The sequence below is a fragment of the Asparagus officinalis genome, chromosome 2 (assembly GCF_001876935.1).
Source record: "Asparagus officinalis chromosome 2, Aspof.V1, whole genome shotgun sequence".
Taxonomy (NCBI): Eukaryota; Viridiplantae; Streptophyta; class Magnoliopsida; order Asparagales; family Asparagaceae; genus Asparagus; species Asparagus officinalis.
The window spans coordinates 79,608,785-79,624,237 of NC_033795.1; positions in this window are offsets into that span (position 1 = coordinate 79,608,785).

Here is a 15,453-nt window from a genome sequence, read left to right on the forward strand (position 1 = left end):
GATAGGGATTCATCCAAGTTTATGCCAGTATCTTGTATCTAGACGACTCCATTCAGTGCGTGAGGTAGTCGATGCCGCTATAGCACAGGAGATAAAGACTGTCATATTTCAAAAGGGCAAGGAAGGGAATGCTAGAGCAGGTTAGACTGGAGATAAGGGCAAGGGTAAGAGATCATTTTCAGGACTCGCAGGACCCTGGTAGCAGGGCAAGGGTTTGCAGCAACAAGGCCCTCATAAGAAGGGACCTCAACATGATCAGAGGGCGCAACAGCTTCGTAGTTTTTATGGCACTTGTTTTGACTAATTAAAGTTTGGACACAGAGCTACAGAGTGCCGTAATGCACCAGCAGGAAGCCAGCATGGAAAGAATCAGGGTCAGCAGCAGCAAAACCGTGGATAGGGCCGAGGTCAGGGCCAACAGCTAAGACTTGAGGCACTGCCAGTAGTTCTGAGGATTAAGGGGCAAGTGCGAGCTATCCAGGAGATTCCTCAGGGACAAATAGTCTTGTATACCATAGAGCCTTTAACACAGCAGTGCGCAGCTTCAGGCAGGGTGTATGTAGTCATACCGCGTGATCATGGTGTGAGTGGGGCCGTAGTAGAAAGTACGTTCCTTATGAACTCCTTCCTTACCCGTATTATTTTTGATTCAGGAGCTTCACATTCTTTCATCTCCTATGCTTTCATGATTAGACTTCAGCTCGTGGCATAGCCTTTAGATATTCATCTGTCAGTTTTTACTCCTTTGGGCGAAGTGTCCCTCTTAGAGAGTATCTGTAGAAGATGCATTATTAACTTAGATGAGTCTGAGTTCGTTATTGATTTGATCATTTTGCATATGTCTGAGTTTAACATGATTCTTGGTAGATATTGGCTATCATCCTACCACATCAGTATTGACTGTTTTACAAAAACAGTCATCTTGCGAGCGTCCGATGGGACCGAGTTAGTCGTAGCGACCTCACAGGGTAACCAGTTTGTGGAGATATTTCTGGCTTACGTCGAGGAGCTGATATTTGGAGATCAGTGTGCTAATTTGTGCGAGACCAGAGTCATCTCAGAGTATCAGGATGTCTTTTAAGACATATTTGAATTACCTCCAGTGAGAGAGATTGAGTTCTGCATCAAGTCACAGCCGGGCACAACACCAATCTCCCGTGCACCTTATCATATGGCACCTGCTAAGATGAGGGAGCTACAGATTCAGTTAGAGAAGCTCATTCCTCAGCGTTTTATTCACCGGAGTCATTCTCTGTGGGGAGCGCCGGTCCTTTTCGTAAAGAAGAAGGACGTCAGCATGTGTTTATGAATAGATTATCGTAAGTTGAATAAGGTCACCATTCAGAATAGGTATCCACTACTTAGCATTAATGACTTATTCGACCAGTTATAGGGAGCATAGTATTTCTCGAAGATAGATCTTTAATCTGGCTATCATCAGTTATGGGTTCAAGAGATGGTTATTCCCAAGACCGCCTTTCTGACTCGATATGGGTCTTTTAATTTCATTGTCATGCCATTTGGGCTAACTAATGCACCCGCAGTATTCATAAATTTTATGAATCGGGTTTTTCGTCCATACTTTGACTAGTTCATGATCGTTTTTATCGATGACATCCTCATTTAATCGAGATTGGAGGCTGAGCATGAGCATCATCTTTGATTGGTATTGCAGACCTTGCGGGAGCACTAGTTGTATGCTAAGTTCAGCAAGTGTGAATTTTGGCTTTCAAAAGTTAGATTTTTAGGCCATGTCATCAGCAAGGAGGACATTGCAATTGATCCAGCCAATGTGGAAGCAGTCCTTGATTAGGAGCCGCCGAAGACTATTACAGAGATTCGTAGTTTTTTGGGTCTATATGCTTTGTACCTACAATTGTTTATTATTTGTTTTCACTAGAGAGATATTACTGTGATGGTGAAATATATTATTACACAGTGTTAGGTAGGTTTGACATCCTTAGGTTCACTTTGGACTACAGCCTTGTGTGAAACCAGGGGTGTCATAGTAGAGTGGAAGAGAAGATTGGAACTGCAGACAGGAAGAAAGATCAAGATATTGAGATTCGACAGCGGTGATGAGTACACATCAAACCCCTTTTAACAGCTATGTCGAGACGATGGCATAGAGAGACACTTCACAGTTAGTTATACGCCACAGCAGAATAGGGTGGCAGAGAGGTTGAATCGGTCTTTATTGGAGAAGATTTGATGTTTGTTATCGCATAGTGATTTAGAGAAGATCCTTTTGACTGAGTCACTTACATATGTGAGCCACCTTATTAATAGGTTACATTTATCTATAACAGAGGGGAAGACCCCTATGGAGATGTGGTCAGGAGAACCAGCACATAACTATGATCAGCTCAAGGTTTTTGGGTGCCCTGCATTTTATCATGTCAAAAGTGATAAATTAGAACCTCACGCTAGGAAGGCCATCTTTGTGGGTTTCAAATATGGTGTGAAAGGATACAAAATTTGGGATCCAGTTGATAAGAAGATTTTGCTGAGCAGAGACGTCACTTTTCATGAGGCTTCGCTCTTGAAGCCTCCCAGCTCTCATCAGGTGGAGAGCACCCCGACAGCAGAGACATCTGATGCGGCATAATTATGTACCAAAATTGCAAGTGCACAATTTATCAAGTTATAGTATAAAAAGATATCGATCCCACGAAGAAGGTGATTTTAAGAGATTATTAAACTTGGTTCTTATATTTTGTGCGTGACAATTAGAAATAAAGAATAAGTGTGATCTTGTTGAGTGATTGTTGTGAATATATGCAAAAGATAATAAATTAAATTTTAGAGGAGAGAAGGAAGAATTAAAGAATAAATGAAATCACAAGGCAAGAAAGATGAATGAATAAAATCAAGAAATAAAACAAGAATGAAAAGAAAATTTAAGAAGGTTAAGATGGAGGATTCAAAAGAGGTAAGAAATCTAGAATATAAATCACTAACCAATTTCAATTACAAAATATAAACTATTCTCTTTTTATCATATTTCAACTTAGATTTATTAAGCATAGATTATCAAACCATTTAAGGAAAGTGTAACCTATCAAATTATCATCTAAGCTAAAATTACTATTCATGATAAGAACAACAACATGATAATAATCCTAGAATTCATAAGCATAACCTATCAAACCATTTAAGATAAGCATAGATTATCAAATTCTTCTTCTACCGATTAGTTCTCTAGTTGATTATCCTAACATGAACATTTTAAGTACAAGAGAATAATTCATACAATATAAAGGAAATTAGACTAGTTTCATACAATTCTAAGATTCCTACAAGAATTAAATTCACATCTTAAGAAATAAAAACAAGAAAAGGAAGACTAATTACAAAATTAAAAAGAAAAGAAAAATCTAAACTATGAACAAGAAATAAATCTAATTACAAAGAAAATAAAAATCTAAACTACAAAATAAATTGTAGAAATTAAATGCAAGAAAAATAAATCTACTCTACAAATTAAAGTGCAAAAAGAAATAAAAAAGACAAGAAAATAAATCTACACTACAAGCATGAATTTAAATCTAACTAATAAGCAATAATAAAGAAATTACTAAAAAGAAATAAAAGAGAAAAGAAATGCAAACCTTCAAATTGCTCTTCATCTCCATCCTCATCATTCAACAAGAGGAGAAAGAACAAATTTAAAGAGGAAAAAATTATTTTTATTAATTGCAACTAAAGTTACAATTTTTGGAAGGCCTTCTCAATTAAGAGTAGCCCTCCTCTCCAAAAGGAGTTTACAAAATTTTCACACCTCTAACCCCTCACTCTCTACCCCTATTTATAGTAATCTTCAATGAATATGAGCCATTAGATTTGTCTTGAGCCCCAAGCAACAATCTCCACCTTTGATTTATTTGATTTTCAAAAGAAAATCAAAATCCAATTCTTGAGCCCATTTAAAGTCCGGTCCATCATTAAAATGTAAATGTAGCATAGTCGGCCCACTTTGATTCCATTTGATTTTAAAAAAAAAAGAAAAAGAACCGGCTCATGCCTTGTCTCCAAAACAATGCAGCAAGTCCATCAATGATTTCAATCTTCGGCCCAGCAATCTTCCCTTGCTTTTGAAAATCAAATTCATTTCTTTGGCCCATTATTCATTTGATTTTGACAATCAAATTACAAGAGCAAGACCGGCCCAAATGTTTATCCATCCAAGTCCATCTCATTCCACTATTTGCATCCAAGTTCATTCATTTTTTCTTTTTTCCAACTATTTGCATCCAAGCTCATTTGAGAATAAAGAGGATTTTGCTTCTTTTGGACATTTTGGCTTTTGGCTTCAATTGATCATTTTCTTCACTTGCTTGATGGGCTTCATGCTACAAAATTAAGAAGAGAGATTTTGTGGGGTTTTTTATATTTAATAATATTTATTTATATTTCCATTCATTTATGTATAAACTAATCTAAAAACAATTATTAATGGTATATTTATTCATGTAAAATAGATAATGAGGATATAAAATTGTAATAAAATATGATTATCAAATACCCCCATGGTGAAGATTGATGTAGCTCCATAGTGTCCAGATGAGACCATATCCATTAGAAAGAAAACCTAACTCACTTTCGCAGGAATCACGGTTGTATTTAGCGTATACAACAAGCCTTTAAACCCCTAGGTTACCCTAGTGGACGAGTTATAGTCTCGTGAGGGTTTGCAGTGAATATACCCACAAAATTTGGTCAACTTACCAAGCTAAATAAGTCAGTAAATAACAGATTTTCCTTGATATATTTAGTTATTGTAATTGAAGCTAGTTAATAATCAAGAAAACGTTTTTATATATAACTCCAATTTAAATCCCTTAGAAAATCTTTTTCATTATAGCAATACAAAACCAAGTCAAATCTTAGAAATTTAATTAAAAAGTTTTGAAAAGAACATGCCAACTCTTTGTTTTTAAATAACTTTCAAGTCTCTTGATCAAAAATTGTTTTTTCAAGCCATATATACAAAACAACAATATATATATAAAAACAATGGTTAGTGTTATATATATATATATATATATATTTTTTTTTCACTCTCTAATTCTTGGTGATTGTTTTCTATTTTAACGGGCTTTCTAAGTGACCATTTAACGAGTTTTGGGCCAATGAATCCCAACCCAATTGGGCTTAGGTCATTAAGTATAGAAGAATTGAATGACGATGGCGAGAGGCGGCAAGAGAGACGAGAGAGAGAGGGAGGAGGAGTCGGAGAGGACATTCTATAAGACTTCATCCTATGGCTCATTCACACTTAACAATTCAATATAGGACATATGCACAAATGAGATATTCAATGTTAGGTCGATGACATAAGGAAACTGAGACATTATTAGTAATGAAGAATAGAAGTGAAAAAGAGCTAACCGCGAGTGGGAATGGATACAAAGGGAAGTGGAGGTCAATGTACTGTGAGATTTAATAGGGATAGATCACTCTTATAGGCACTCTACATCTCCTACATAACCTCCGCGAAAGCCACACAATTCTGTAGTTAGCTGAACCCCAATACTGCATACCTGACCTCATAAGTATCTAATAATAATTATACCAGTTCTAGTCAGCAACATGATAACTTATATACGCACCAAAAACAAATATTGGGCACCTATTTTTGACTGTACACATTAGCATCTAACACATCGCGGGATTGGCCTTGAGGATCATAGTTGATTTCCTGAAGCCAAAATATAAGCGGATCTAAAAAGAAACAATAAGCAAACTATAAGCCGCGTTCAAATGAACATTACACGTTATAGAAAATATACTTCAGTGTCAGTAAATAGAGCAACGATACGAGCTCTATGTCTATGGCAGCATCTTTTGGTTTAATTGACATTGGTTGAAACCGAGAACGAGAGGCTAAACGCAATCTAAGATAGGAGGACTCAGAACACCCGCCACATCTTCTAGCCTTGTAACAGAGAATACCAACATATGCCTTTACATGAAAATCTTTATAGCCTTTACAGAGAATACCACATATGGCCGAATGAAATGAAGTTAGGAGTGGGAAAAATCTTGATCAAGTTCTTGAATCGGAAGTGTCGTTATTGGCTTAAACATTCGAGAGTCCACACGTCGAGGGGTTATTTTGCATTGATGCACTCTCTAAAAAAACAAAGAAAGTTAAGATTAAGATAATAGTGTTATATATAGGGCTTAATGAATATTACTTATCAATGCTCAGATTGGATTTCTCACTTACGTTTCCCAATGAGAAATCATGGTGAGTGGCCTTTGTTTGAACACACGGCAAAAGTTTAAAAAAAATCCCTGCAACAACATATTCAGATTATGTTCTTTTTGTTGCCACCACAGTTTTTCTGACTTGGCTGCAAATCTATAAGATACCCCGGTTTTCTCTCACAATAAGCACCCAGTGAGTGATATGGTAACAAACACCTGAAGTTCCTCTGTGTTGTGCGAGTTAATGGTCCACATAAGTATAAACTGCTATCTCTGTTACTTAGAGGTTTAGAAAAGAAAGCTATCAAGCATGTAATCAAGAGCAACGAAGAAATTAAATGCAGATGTCTAGAAGCTCAAGAAGGCATTTCAAAGTATACCAGCATTGTAATGTAGCAAGCCCACGAAGTGGCATCTCACAACAGCTTGATGTGCATAACGAAAAGAAAGAACAAACACATGCAGCATAAGCTTGAAGTTCGCTAAATCAAAACCAAGCACGATCTGACATCAGCCACAAAAATGAGTACAAATAGCTGAGGCGGTAACACATTCAAAATTTCTTTAATATCAAATAGTAATAGATTTTTTTATCAAAACGCTAAAGATCGACGAACAGACGCGAGCCACCTAATTCGGTGCTAATTTAGTACGCTCAAACGGCGAGATCGACGGCAACGGCGAGATAAACAAGCGATGAATGACTGGGACCGCCACGCGGCGAGGCGACGATGCGAAAGGGTTGCGAGTTCGACTGGAATGATGACTGGGATAGCGACTGTGAGATGCGTCGGCCGACAAGGGACTGCGAGATCGATGACGAGAATCACGACAGTAGTACGACGACTAGAAGGAAAGCGAGGCGAACGATTGGGCGAAAACGAGGCGACGGGGTAGCTAAAAGGTTCCGAATGGAGACAGCGACGGTCGGCTTCAACGACGGGCGACGGCGAGAAACGGCGCATGCGATTTCTATTTTAGGGGGCTTTTGAAAAGGGAAGATGAGGAGAGAGAGACCTGGAGTTATATAGGGTCAATGAAAGGGGTATTTTGGGGTTTTATATTAATTATGTATAAGTACAAAGTGGCTACAAGTATTGTATTTAAAGTATTGGTTTAAAGACAAATACCGCAAAAAAGTTAATTGGGCTAAAGGAAAGCAACTACAAACTGGTGGGTTAAAGATAAAACTAAGGGTAAAAATGGGTTAAAGATAAATCTCGGCGAGACTTCTTGGCAATAGCATAGGGGTTAAATGGAGGGTTAAGAGGGTTAACCTCCATTAGTCTCCAAACACGGCAAAAAAAAAGCCCAAGTGATAGTTATCCTCCCCTCACGTGACCCGTTTACCGCCAACTTAACGCCGTTGATTATAGGGAATAACAATCCCACTCTCTATTGGCGGAAACATACGATTGTCCCGACCGCTCAAGCGAGGGTAGCCGAATGGAAATAACAAAATTATCAGCTCGAAAAGATAGGCAGGGCGTATGCAATCCGCAGATTTGGCAGCGGGAAATTGTAGGGAGGCCAGCGATCATTTCGCGTTATAAGAGGTAAGATTTCGAACGCAAAACGCCTGATCTTCCCACAAATTGATTCCCCTCTACTTCTTTCCTCCAAAATTTCCACATCTAATTTTTCTTCCACCGCTTCTTCTCTCCGCGCTATTATAGGAATTAATTTAAAGAAGGAAAAAGAGAGGAAATTGCAGGCCGATTGTGAATCTCAAGCTGACGGGAGACAAAGAAATAGAGAGGTATGTTAATTCTGGTGAATATCGAATTGGTTTTCAAAATTTTTTGCCATACAATCGAGTTAGTTCATACATGAACTCTAGTTGTTGATTGATGTTTTTGATCTTTAACAGGCTTGCCGAAGGTTTAAAATTTAAGGCTTTTATCTTTATTTGGTGATGCTACACAAGTTCAGAAACATATGCATTTGAACCACATTTGCTAATTGTTTGTTCATACTAGAAAAAAACTGGTGAAAAAAATAAATTTATTGCACACTGAAATTGGAGAGTTTGGTTCGGATTACAAGTTTTTCTAAGTATGTGTTACATGCGCAAAGTCCTGACCTATTCTTCGCTTAAAATTGATTTCCTTGTTTTCGCGTATTTGCTTGATTAGCTTTATGAATAATGTAAGATGGTTAATGGTAGCTTGTGCTTTAATTTGTCTGGGAAAGATAGAAGGAATGTTTATGCTAAGGTATGGTTCTTCATAAAGGGTTTATATATTTTAACACTATAAAGTGGGGTGTGGACTTTGTTAATTTCAATTATTTGTGATATCTCATCGTAAGTGGTGTGGGGAATTTGATAATTTGCAAAATTTTTTGTGAAAAAAGAAATCGTTTCAGTCCGAGGTACACCACCATCTATGCTTTAGTTTTAAGACATGATTTTTTTAGGGTGTTTAGTTCAGTTTCCACATGAACAAATAAGTATGAAGTTTATAGAAGTTTATATATATATATATATATATATATATATATATATATAATATATATATACTATATATATATATTATATATTTATAACAAAAAGTCCTTAGTTTTAAACTTCTGCTTCCAAAGAAGTCCAGCTATCTTTTTTTTCTTTTTTAATGACGGGAGTCTTAAATTTTTGTTACTTACTAAGGGCTTGTTGCCAGAAAACAAATTTGAGGACTTCCGCCTTATCCCTCTGAACACGCCTTGACGCCTTTGTGTTTTGCTTCACAAAGGATCTTTGGGGGAAACGTAAAAGGTTGGTATTTTGGCAATTGAGATTCGAGACTAATTTGCGCAGGAACCTTAGATTAGGAGGTTGACGGGCATTCCAATATGTTTTGAGGACTAATATGACATTATTGATATTTCCCCCCATTAATTAATGTTTAAATAAATTTTGGAGGCATGTTTGAGTTGAGTGAGATAGAATTCGCGGAGAGTAAATATAAGCAACAAAGATTTATTTTCAACTGTTTGATTTGGCATATATAGTTAGGGAAAAAGAAACGAATCTAATAATATATTTACGGAATAAAAGACTTTAGTAAGGACTCCTTCACAATCATCGTTATATATGGTGTGGGGAGGGGGGGGAGGGGGGGTGGGCGGGGGGAGGTCTTATTTATAAAATCCTTACTAAAAAAGATTGTAACATAACATTTGGTAGACCAAAAGTTGCCGTCTCCAAAATAGAAATAAATAAAATTTTAAAAAGTAAGTTTCACCTAAAAAAAAAATCTTCAAAAACTCAGAAATATGAAATGCCAATCACACACCACGTTCTTACTTGGTGAAATTATATAGCTTATGCACTCAATTATTTTTTCAAGCCAAAAACATTGACTATAATACATTTCGCTTTAAATAAAATTGATGAACGAGAACGCAATTAGCATCAATGCTAATTCAAGTTGAGGGGCGTTCTCTCTACTTTCTTCTTCTGCCGATGGCGTTGCTTGAAATTCAAAACACAAAAGGCCTAGTGATTCACCAATTAATTAATCTGGTGTTAATTAGCTTTTCTTTTAATCATAATTAAGTTAATTATCTTAAGGAATCCTATTTTCCATAAGATTTCTTTTCATAAGCTGATCACAGATAGTTCCTCCTATTTTCGTGTCAGCGGGTTATCCTGTAAGTGTAGGGCGGGTATCGTGATTAAATCGTAGCGTATATCGGCGGTATCGTAGTGTAAGAGATTATCCGTAAGTGAGCGGGTATCGTATAGTTTGAGCGGGTTATCGTGTAAAGTGTAGCGGGGTTATCCTGTAGTGTATAACACACATATATTCCACAGAATAGCAGTCACAAATGCACGTACAGGTTAACCCGTGATGTGCAATACAATTTTCGTGCTATAGGACGATTCAATTGAGCGTGCTATACTTACAATTGACGATTACGACCAGAACACATTGCATTTCAGACCTAAAAAAGCAAGGAGATTGAAGAAAGCTCGAACTGCTCTAGAACCATATATTTTAGTGGCTATAGTCTGCATAAAGTTAACGGCATCATATCAAAGACGTAGAGCTAAGTACCAGAACATCTGCTAGCTATGCTCAAAAAATAAGAAAAAGCAATTGACAAAACATTAAAATACCAACCGGAGGCACCTAATTCATGCCAAACAAACCAGAACTAAATACCAACGCAGAGCCAAGTAAAATACAACGGCAGACCATTTCAAAAGATATACATCGCAAAATCATAACCTAGAAGAGGAGCAGAATAACTACAAGACCGCTATTCAAATTCAAGTGCAGACATCAAAAACTCCTCGAATACACGGCCATTCAAATTCAAGTGCAGGACTTCAAAAACCTCACTACAACAAGCCATTCAAAATTCAATGCATTTGAAAACCTATATACCCAACGACACCAAAGATAATTATACTAAACTTTGAAAAACAAATAATTGGATATCACAATTAGCAATCTAACATCGGGGAAATTGTCTTGAGATCAATGTTGATTTCCTGAAAAGCAATAATATAAGCCGATCAAAAGAACAAATAGAGCAACATATAACGGTTAATGAACATTAGTACACTATAGAAAATATAACGCTTCAGGTAAGAAAATAAGGAACGATACGAGCTCTAGTGTCTTGCGACAATCGCTTTTGTTAATTGACATTCTGGTTGACCGGAAACGAGGCTAAAACATGTATGCCATCAAAGAACACCACGCAATCTTCATAGCACTTTACAGAGAATACCTAACATTAGGCCTTTACATGAAGAATCTTATAGCGCTTTACAGAGAATAACCAAAATATGCCGAATGAAATCCGAAGTTAGGAGTGGGAAACAATAACTATCAATGTTCTTGGAATCGAGTAGTCCGCTATATTGGCCTTAAAGCATTCGAGTGCCACACGTCGCATAGACGGGTATTTTCATTGAATGCATCTCTAAAAAAAAGCAAAGAAAGTTAAGATTAAGTAATTAGTGTTATATTATAGCTTAATGATATTACTTATAATATAGATGGATTTCTAACTTACGGTTCCAAATTGGAACTACATATGTGTAATGCGGGCCTTTGTTTGAACACAGCGCAAAAGTTTAAAAAAAATCCTGCACAAACATATTCAGATTAATGTTCTTTTTGTTGCCAACACAGTTCTGACCTTGGCTCAATCTAAGAGATACGCCGGTTTTCTCACACCGATAACACCCCAGTGAGTGATATGGTAACCAACACGTAGAAGTTCTGCCTGTGTTGTGCGAGTTATGGTCCACATAAGTATAATGTATCTCTGTACTTAGAGGTTAGAAAGAAAGCTATCAAGCATGTATCAAAGCAACGAAGAAATTAAATCAGATGTCTAGAACTCAAGAAGCATTTCAAGTATACCAAGCATTGTAATGTCAAGCCCAAAGTGCATCTCACACAGCTATGTCATAACGAAAAAGAAAAGAAAAACACATGCAGCATCAACTGAAGGTTCCTAAATCAAAACCAACAACGATTGACATCAGACAAAATATACAAATAGCTGAGGCGTACACATTACAAATTTCTTTAATATCAATTATGTAATAGATTTTTTTATCAAAACCTAAGACCGACGACAACCGGAGCACTAATTCGTGCTAATTAGTACCTCAAACGAGGCGAGATCGACGGCAACGGCGAGATAAACAGCGATGATGACTGGGACCGTGCGGGCGACGAATCGGAAAGTTGCGAGTTCGACTGGAATGATGACTGGGATAGCGACTGTGAGATGCTCGGCGACAAGGGACTGCGAGACGATGACGAGATCAACGACGAGACAACGACTAGGAAGGAAGCGAGCGACGATTGGGCGAAACGAGGCGAGGGGTATAAAAGGTCGATGGAGACAGCGAACGTCGGCTTCCGGACGGGCGACGGCGACCAACGGCGATCGATTTATTTCATTTTTAGGGCTTTTGAAAGGGGGAAGATGAGGAGAGAGAGATGGGTTATATAGGGCGTCAATGAAAGGGGTATTTTGGGGTTTTTATATTGATTATGTATAAGTACAAGTGCTACAAGTATTGTATTTTAAATATTGGGTTTAAAGACAAATACAAAAGTAATTGGGCTAAAGGAAAACAACTAAAAACTGGTGGGTTTAAGATAAAACTAGGTAAATAAATGGGTTTAAAGATAAAACGTCGGAGACTTCTTGCAATAGCATAGGGGTTAAATGGAGGGTTAAGAGGGTTTAACCCTCCATTAGTCTGGCCAAACACCAAAAAAAAAACCAAAGTGATAGTTATCTCCTCACGTGACCCGTTTACCCCACTTAACCCGTGATTATACGGGATAACAATCCCCTCTCTTGGCGGAACAACGATTGTCGGACCTAACTCAAGCGAGGGTAGCCGATGGAATAACAAATATCAGTCGAAAAATAGGCAGGGCGTATGCCAATCCGCGATTTGGCAGCGAAAATTAGGGAGGCCAAGCGATCATTTCCGTTATAAGGTAAGATTCGAACCAAACTGATCTTCCCCAAATTGATTCCTCTACTTCTTTCCCTCCAAAATTTCCCTCTAATTTTTTCTTCCCCTTCTTCTCCCGAGCTATTAATAGGAATTAATTTAAAGGAAAACAAGAGAGGAAATTGCAGCCGATTGTGATCTCAGTGACGGAGACAAAGAAAAGAGAGGTATGTTAATTTCGTAATATCGAATTGGTTTTCAAATTTTTGCCATACAATCGATTATGTTCATATGAATCTAGTTGGTGTATTGATGTTTTGATCATTTAACAGCTTGCCGAAGGTTAAAATTTAAGGCTTTTAATCTTTATTGTGATCTACAAGTTCAGAAAAATCATTATGACCATTTGCTTAATTGTTTGTATACTAGAAAAAAACTGGTGAAAAAAAGTAAATTTATTGCCACCTGAAATTGGAGAGTTTGGTTCGATTACAAGTTTTTCTAGTATTGTTTTACATGCAAAGTCTGACCTATCTTCCTTTAAATTGATTTCCTTGGTTCTCCATATTGCTTGAATACTTTATGAATTATGTAGATGGTTAATGGTAGCTTGTGCTTTAATTTGTCTGGAAGATAGAGAATGTTTATGCTAAGTAATGGTTCTTTCATAAAGGTTATATATTTAACCTATAAAGTGGGGTGTGTGATTTGTTAATTTCAATTTATTTGTGAATTCATGTAAAGTGGTGTGTGGGATTTGATAATTCAAAATTTTGTGAAAAAAGAAACGTTTCAGTCCAGGTACACCAACTCAGTTTGTTTTAGACATGATTTTTAGGGTGTTTAGTTCAGTTTCCAAACATGACAATAAGTATGAAGTTTATAGAAGTTTATATATATATATATATATATATATATAATATATATATATATATATATATATATATATATATATATATATATATATATATATATATATATATATATATATATATATATATATATATATATATATATATATATATATATATAAACTTCAACTACCCTAATCGTGGCTCTCCTCATCTCCAGCCCTCCTTCAGGTCGTCCCACCGCCGCCGATCCGAACGGAACCCTCTCCTCCTCGTAGCGACCTCATCCGAAGAGACGGCGGCCGGACCCACTTCCACGCGCTGGACTACTACAAGAAGCGGGGAGGAGGAGGAGGGAAACTACCCTGCTGGACCGTGAGACACGGGCTACGACTACCCACCGGCAGCGTCGCGGTTCCACAGGAGGCTCGTCTGCAGCCTCGACCTCATCTGCGTGTACGATCTCGACGACATCTACATCGAAACCCTGCGACCGGGAGCAGATCGCTTTTGCCCAGGAAATCTTCGGGTCCCGCAGCACGGAGTACGGCTTCCGCGCGGTGGCATTCGCTTACTTCCTTCTACGGCGGGAATACAAGGTGCTCCGTGTGCTTCTGCTCTTCGGTGATCTCCACGCCCGCCGATATTTAGAAGTGAGGTCTTCACACTTGGTCAGGGAGATGGAGGGGATCAAGGAGGGCGCCCCCTTTTGGGTCGTTTATGACGAGAACTCGCCGTCGTTCGACGAAGCCGTCCATTTCCTGCCTGCTATTTGGCGGCAACCTGTCGGTAACCTGTACCACGACGACGACGACGACGCAATAGCCGCGTTCGATCTCAAGAAGGAGGAATGGTCGAAGCTACCGCTGCCCGACATAAGACACTTCTCACGGGATCTTGACGGAGTGTTGCGGCTTTCGCCTGAAGCGGCTGGGCGGATCGCTGTGCATGGAGTGCTCGGCTTGGTCGAGAGTCGATCTGTGGCTGCTGGAGGAGGGCGTGACAGCAGCTGCGCGTCGTGGGTGAAGGTGTACAGCATCGACCGCTGCTGCTATCCTCATCATCGTTCCGCATCGTCGACGCGGAGAAGGACGGAAGGGCGCTGCTGGAGAGGTCCGACGGCAAGCTGCAGGTCCACAACACAGCGAAGAGCGAGTTGAAGCGACGATCTAGTTAAAAGAAGCATTTTCTCGGGCTCGGAGGCTCCTACGTAGAGAGTTTCATGACTTTAGACGATGAAAGTTTCGAGTCTTTAAAGAAGCAGGCGGTAAAACCTTTTTACATGTAGTTTTTTTTCCTGGCAACTTGATTTCTACTGCAAAATATTAAAATATATAAAAGATTCTAAGTTATGCAACTTGGAATCGGGTGAGCAAATCATGTAGCTCTGAGACTGTAATACGCAGTTTTATATTTATATATATACTAGTGGGATTGCACCCGTGCAATGCACGTCATAAATTTATCACTCAAATCTTGGACTAAATCCCATCGATTACTAAAAAATGAGGAATCCTAGACGGAAAATTCCGTCTAAAATACATACTAGACGGATTATTCTAGATGAAATTCAAAACCGTCTAGAATACATCATCCTAGATGGATTATTCTAGACGAAAATTTTCGTTTAGAGTATTACATCCTAAATGGAAAAAATTTCCGTCTAGAATATTACATCCTAGACGGAAAAAATTCCCGTCTAGTATGTATATCCTAGATGGAAATTTCTGTCTAGGATGTTTTTTTTAAAGCATCCTAGACGGAATTTCAGCATCCTAGACGGAATTTCCGTCTAAGATACTTGCTACATTTTTTTTTGTGCAGAATCTACTTTGAGTGCATGTACACAATATTGAACAACAAAAAATTATATTCATATCCAACACAATCTAATTATATTCCAATATCAAATCCAATTATATTCAAATAATGCATTCACCAAAATAGTAGAGAGATACATAAATTGTT